Below are 7,712 nucleotides of genomic sequence, written 5' to 3'. Positions count from 1 at the left end.
ATACAGACAAATCGAGTTAAACACTCTGTAGTACTGAGAGATGTGGCAATGATTCTTCGGTTCTTCTCTTAGATAAGCCATTTTTTTTAAAGTTTTTTTAAAATTTATTTTGCTCGTTTTTGAAATTGGTATACAGTAGCTATTTTACAGCTTCAATTTATTTGTTTTGTTTCTCTGATATGTTCTCAATATGCTAGCGAACCTTTATGTAGTTCTTTCCAATCCTAAATGTCACCAGGAGCATCTATTAGTCTATGGATACAGGGTCTTTACCTGGGTTTTTAAAAAGAGGATTTAAGCCTCTTAAGCCTTCTCTAAAGTGGAGCTAATAATCATCTAGATTATGAATAGATATAGGGCCTATAATGTATTTTTTCTTCTCTAGTTGTCTAGTAGGCCTGTACTTTACATGTGCGACATATTAACGTCTCAGTCACAAGTTTTATTTTTTTGTAGGCCTATATATGGAAAATATAGGCCTACCATGCAGTCATAATCTGTAGCACTTTACGTCTTATGTGATGTATCTTTTCCCTTTGCAACTTCTCGTGTTACTAATAAGACCAAGCCTTGTTACAACTGTGGTCACTAAATGGGCATCTGTAAACACCAGACTCAGTAGCACTTTCACTCTTCGTTCTACTTCTGGTGTGTACGCCATATCTGCAATCCAGGATCCTTCATTTATGCTTGCTCTTCATCTGGATCTATCCAGTGCCTTATTTTCCCAACTGTTGGAGTCAATTTTAAAGAGCTTTATGTCGCGTTTGCATACATCAGTATACATTAAAAGTGGGCGACCTGCGTCTCTCCTTCCTTCTATTAAATCACCATTCAGAATGTCTTGTTGAGGTCGACCTTATGGCATTCTGTGCATAGCTATGCCCAAGCCAGCCAATGCGACTACTGCTTATAACAACGCGGATTCGCTGGCACCCTACTCTTCGCAGCACTTCCTCATTGGTTATTTTATCTTTGCTTTATTTAAAAAAAAAATAGCTACTTTTCCTGCCAAAAATAGGTTAACCATGTTTCACTACCGTACAGCAGAGTGCTCATCACACAGGTACGGTAGACTAGTGCTTTGGTATTATTCTACACTCTTTTTTTTTTGCAGCCGTGACATGGTGCCCATTGCCTTGGCTATCCTGTTGTTGATGTTATCCACATTATCCAGTAACAAATCGTCGGCGATGATGGAACCAAGATAGCAGAAATGGTCAACAATTACTAGTGGTTGGCTATTAATGGTCACGTGAGGTGCAGTACTGCTTGTGTTTTGAACAATTTCTTTGGTCTTGCTTCGACTAATATTTAGGCCAAACTTCATGAATGCAAGACAACGGTTATGTCTGAGTAGCAGATTTAACAACAATAGCTGTATCACCAGCGTATACGAATTCCCCGATTAGTACCTGTCTAGCTTTGTTTTTTGCCCTCAATCTGGATAGATTGAAGAGTTTTCCAGAGTAAATACGCCTTCAATGATGTCATTATAAACATAATGCAGTAGGCATTTTGCCACATTCAGCGCAGACATAATCATTCTCCACTGGGGACACGACAATTCGTTCACTGACATTTCGTTCACCGACAAATCGTTCACGACTTTTCGTTCACGCGACTATTCGTTCACCAGACATTTCGTTCACCCGACAATTCGTTCACGCGACATATCGCTCACGGACAATTCGCTCACAGACAACTTGTTCACAGACAACTTGTTCACCGACAGTTGGTTCACGACTAATCGTTCACGCGACTAATAGTTCACTAACAATTCGTTCACAGACAAATTGTTCACAGACAAATCGTTCACTGGATATTTCCAAAAACAAAAAATTGCTAGAGATCGGGCCTGATCCGAAATTCTTTGTCAATTTTTGCTTGTTTGTTAATATTTTGTTAACGAGGACAGTATGTGATAAAAAATTATACTTAAAAGAAAAAAAGAGATCTTACAAGCAAGCTGAAACATTTAAATGGGACCTCACTTTATTATAGGTAACATTGTTACTTTCAACATGTAGGCCTTCTTTTACACTCATGTCCATCATGTAGTCTTGTTCGACCTACCCATATTTGCTTATCTTCTTAATAGCGGTCCAGATGTTAATTAACATATCCATTTTATTGATATCTTATTAACAAAAACAAATCTTATCTTATATAATAAAGACGTTTCTTCAAAAAAAGAAGATGATTACGTCCTACGCGTCATGCATTCTGCCAAGTCACTGGTTTTCCTGGCTAGCTCAGACACACTAGTATTTTTTCCACAATCCTTTCAGTGTTTTTACGAGAGATAATTTAGATTTTTAACAATGGTACTAGATTTGGTACAATATATGGTTTCACTGTTCAACTCTGAACGTCACATACTAGATACAGATCTAAGGTTAATACTTATCAATTAAGACATCTAGTGCTATTAGAGCATGGAATGGGTTGCCTGAGCTAGCCAGGAAAACCAGTGATTTGGCTGAATTTAAGTCATTGGTTAATATGCATGACTAAATGCATGACGCGTAGGACGTAATCATCTTCTTTTTTGAAGTAACGTCTGTATTATATAAGATAAGATAAGAAGAAAAAAAAACTAATTACATATACAACACTAAGAAATATTTTGGTTCCCTATCAAAAAATTATAATTTATCGCAATACAACAAAATAAAATTGTTTCAATAAATTTGTTATTGAGGTCCAAGAAATCAAATTAGTCTACCAATGGGTGCATGGTCACATATAGAAACAAGTTAACTAAAATAAAAATAAAATAAAACTTCTTTTAAACTTGATGGAAAGTACTATACTAGTGTCTAGTACATATTTTTAATGTTAACAGATTGAACATGTGTATAGGCAATGTCCAATAAAATTTTATTACTTCCAGAGGAGCCAGTCTGACTAGCACTCAACTAGGTGTTAACTAGAGTATCCAGATGAATGGGTAGATTCCCGCGGTAGATGAAAAAAATGAGGGGGGTGTAAAGGTATATTAAAGGTGAAAGTAAAAATGTTACCTATAGTAAAGTGGAGGCCCGTTTACATTTTTCAGCTAGCTTGTAAGATCTCTTTTTTTTTTCTTTTAAGTATAATTTTTATCACATACTGTCCTCATTAACAAAATATCAACAACAACAACAACGAAATTAAATAAACTCGGATTTGACCTGATCTCTAGAAATTTTTAGTTTTTGGAAATAATAGCTACAAAAGTTTTAATGTAAATAAATTAAACACGCGACGAGAATATATTATATTAACAATATGTTACTATCCAGTGAACGATTTGTCTGTGAACAATTTGTCGGTGCCGTGAACGAATAGTCGCGTGAACGATTTGTCGCGTGAACGATTTGTCGTGAACCAACTGTCGGTGAACAAGTTGTCGGTGAACAAGTTATCTGTGAGCGAATTGTCCGTGAGCGATATGTCTCGTGATAAGAATCTAGATTGACTAGAATCACTAGATCTATACAAGTCTAGAGAATCTAGATCTAGATAAAATAGTTTAAAATATTAATTAGATCTAGATTATTCTAGATCTACTCAAATCTATACTGTATAATCTGAATCTGTAGACCTATTCTACTATTCTAGACTAGAGTCTAGAACTCTAGATCTATATTTTTTTTATTCTAATTCTATTAAATTTACAATCAGAATTAGATCTAGACCTAGATTTTTAAATCTGATTATTATTCAAAGTTTATAAATTAAATTTAAAGAGCATGTAAATAATAAAACAACTAGATCTAGTCTAGATAGAATATTTCATATTTCTAGATTAGACTAGTGTCATTAGTGACTAGACTGACCTAGACTAGAAATTAGTAGAAAAGTAGATCTACTAGTAACTAGATGGATCTAGTCAATCTATAGAATAAGATATAGACTATAGAATTCTATTAGCGTTGATTCGACTTTAAATAATACTAAACAGCCTATTATTATTACTATTAATATTTGCTAAATTCTGATCTAGTTACAATCTAGTACGGTAGTAGTATATTAAATATCAACTTAGATTCCTACAAGTAGGAAAAAAATAGTGGATCTAATGTTAATAATTAATCAGTAGGCCTCCCTATTCATATGTATTATTAGGTTTATATGGCTTATTTTCAGATGGTATATAGATCTATAGGTCTAGTAACTTTCATGTAGATTATTTTGAAAAAAAAAAATTTGTTTTATAACTAATATACATTATATTATTATATATTCCATTTAGATCGCAGACTTCTAAAGCCTGGTGCTGTGCCGACCAAGTTTTCTTTTTCCAAAAGTACACCAAGCCGAAAAAAGACCAAATATGAATTTAGGTAAATGTTTTGAAATACTTCAGTAATTATGTTTTACATTTTTTTATCTTAATTGTAAATATTTTTATGATGATCATGTTTGACTGTACACTTAAATATATTTTGTTTCCTTTTAGACAACCTCTTTTACCCCAGGACACCACCATTGAGGAGAAGACTAGAGATGTCACTGTGCAAACTAATGAAGACTTTATTACAGATCTTCTAAAGAGGGTAAATACTTTGGAACCAGGCAATGCTAGCCTTCTGGAAGAAGTTGCTCAGTTGAAATTGTGTTATGACTCTTTGAAACTAAAAGGAGATAACTTTTTTTGTTTAAGTAGCTGTTTAGAAGACAAATTATTGTTATGACTTATTAATTTTAGCAACATTTAAATTTAAAATTGGTGTGTATATATTTTATTAATATTTATTAATATAAACTTTTTTATTATGTACTTCTACAGATCAGTGCCCAAAAATATTAAATATTATTTCCTTATTTATATAGTTTTCCTCTTACAATGTTGTTACTTTGGTTTATTATGACTTATCAATTTTTCTCTGGCAACTTGAAATAATTGGTGTGCACATTTTATTAATATAAGCTTATTTATTTCATGTTTAAAATTTCAAAATTTGTATATATGTATATATTTTTAGTAATAATATCAGCTTCCTTGTGTACAATATACTTTTCACATCATTCAATAAAATAATACACTTATAAAGAAACAAAGACTTTATTTTTCTATGACAATGTATCATATCTATTTAAATAAACTACAAAATGAATCGCAAACATCACAAAGCTAAAAAAATATAGATGGTAATGGTATAGTTCTGTCATAGAAGACAATGTCCGAGGTTAATCTTTTAGGATCGGCTTGTAGAACTGAAAATATAGGAGTGTTCTGAGGTAAGGCAGCCAAAGCAGACATTGAAACACTGGTATCAAAATTTTGTAGACCAGTCTTATCACAGCTAAAACTATCCTTCGTTTTCTGAGGCTTTAGGTGCAGGTTGATGCCATGTCTGAATTTTGTCTGTTGGTGCTGCATACATTTCTTTTTTGCTATAGTCTTCTAGAGCAGACAGAAGACCAAAAAGATGTTTACAACAGGCGGGCTTGCAACCCCCTGCACACTGACACTCTCCTTCAATGACCTGAAAGAATAAATATTTTTTTAAAAAATTAATAAATACATATATTAATGCATTAAATGTTTTAAAATTAATAGGTGTGCATTGACTAATTTTATAAACCCCCCACGCACAGGTTGTAGATTATGCCCACTTCGCATACCTCTTGCACTGCCTCTGAATATATGATTTCTAATTTAAACTAAATCTATAATGTAGATAAAATGTAGTAGACATCTAGATTTATCAGTTTAGAATTATATTGGATCCTACAATGTTCATGACTTAAATTGTGTTAATTAGATTATAAATCTTGTCACTCTATTCTAGGTGATAAGTAAATGCTATATATATATCTTGAATTCTAGAACTAGCCTTATTCCAGAAATTATCTCTAGAATCACTCTAGACAAGTGTTTCTCAAAATGTGTTCCGCAGAACCTTACGCCTGAATAAGTGTTCCATGAACTACTGGAATAATTAATTAGTAGGCTACCATGTGAATAAATCTTTAAAAAAAAATAAGAAAAGTTTTCCGCTAAATACTCATAGTGTGTGAAGTGTTCCGTTTTGAAGGAAAAGGTTTGGGAAACACTGCTCTAGACAGTCTAGACTAGGACTATAAGTATAGATCTATATATAGCTAGATCTAGTAAAGAAGGTCTTAACTACAATAAAGAATTACATAGCATAGGCCTCTAATTCTATATCTCAAAGTAATCTAGATCCAGGTAGATCTAGAGACTATATTACTAGCTATATTTATAATATATGTTATTATTTATAATGTAGATCTATTACATAATTAATAAATTAGTAGATCTATAATCATACATTTTCAACATTTCTAAATTTTCAAAGATCAATTCACAGGACCAGATCTAGGTCTAGATTAAAATTATAATATATATTATAGATTTAGAGTTTAGAGACTATTAGAGATCTAGTTGTTGTTGTTTTTTTTTTTTTTACTAGTTTATATCTAGAATCTAAATCTAGATGTTCTAAGTTTGATCTATCAACTTAAGTTAATCTTGTGAGTCTAAGTCAGTCTAGAAGTAGAGTACGAGAGTCTACAGCAAGATCTAGATGTATATTTATATTAGATCTAGGAGCTAGTCTATCTAAAAAAAAATCTAGATTAGATAGAGCTAAGTAGATCTAGATCTAGATAGTTACTAAATTCTAGAATTTCTATCTAGACTAGTCTAGAGTCTAGATCTAAAAGTCTAGTAGATCTAGTCTAGTCTAGATCTAGTCATAATATTAATACTAATAGTGCCTGGTAATCTATTCTAGATCTAGACCTAGTAGGCCTAACTAATCAGTAAAATCAGTTAAATAAGTCAATAAGTACTAGATCTAGATCTAGTCTTTAACTTTAAGTAAGTAGATTGACTAATCTAGACAGATCATAGATCTATAGCTATACTGTATAGTGTATAAATCTAGTTAATCTAGTTATACTAAGTTATAGATCTAGATCTAGATCTAGTAATAGTAAGATAAAGAAATAAAGATAGTCATAGATTCTATGAGCTTACCTTTCCATTGTAGCTAATCACTCCAGTAACATTGTAATTAAATTACGTGTCTGTAATCATTTTCACATGCATATGCTGCATTTATAACATCGCAATATTCTAACAAGTTAACAAAAGTAAAATTTACAAGCAAGAGTGGTTTTCCAACAATAGATTCCATGTTGGTGTCTAGATTAAACTGATGGTTGTCACGTGACTTGAGGGGTGTTTGTTTACGATTGGTGAATGAGGTCCATTGTCGGGTGAACGAAATGTCTGGTGAACGAATAGTCGCGTGAACGAAAAGTCGTGAACGATTTGTCGGTGAACGAAATGTCAGTGAACGAATTGTCGTGGAATCTGTCCTCGGCCGTGAATTTTCTTTTGGTCTCGAATGTGTTAGAGTCTATATCCCGCTGCGGCCTTTCTAAGAAATCCCCAGCTGTCTCGCTCGGAAGCCGCTGGGTGCTCTCTTCTGTCAGTTAAAACAAGTTGATATATATATATATTATGTCCTTCTCCAGCGCAGTTGTCTTAGTAATTGGGCGATACCCCAGAAATTTTCATGTATTTCAAGACGAGGTTATAAGGACCATAAAATGCAGAATAAAAAGACTTGAAATACAAAAGACAAAAGCCATTAATTATGATTAATGTTGAATCTTTTTCAACGTTCCGTAATTTTTTTATAGTGATCATCATCGAACCAGGATGGATGAACTAGATTACTAGATCT

General features: G+C 32.7%; 1 long non-coding RNA gene across 1 annotated transcript; it reads right to left on the bottom strand.

Moving 5' to 3' along the window:
* Window positions 1-5,192: 5,192 nt before the first annotated feature.
* LOC129922484 (uncharacterized) lies at window positions 5,193-7,681 on the bottom strand. The gene is made up of 2 exons (XR_008774489.1): window positions 6,998-7,681; window positions 5,193-5,477 (listed from the first exon to the last, which is right to left on the bottom strand). It is a non-coding gene; the product is annotated as an uncharacterized LOC129922484 (long non-coding RNA).
* Window positions 7,682-7,712: the final 31 nt, after the last annotated feature.

The sequence above is a fragment of the Biomphalaria glabrata genome, chromosome 1 (assembly GCF_947242115.1).
Source record: "Biomphalaria glabrata chromosome 1, xgBioGlab47.1, whole genome shotgun sequence".
NCBI lineage: Eukaryota > Metazoa > Mollusca > Gastropoda > Planorbidae > Biomphalaria > Biomphalaria glabrata.
Note: the sequence above shows the minus strand (reverse complement) of the source record. Positions and strands in the feature narration are given on the sequence as shown.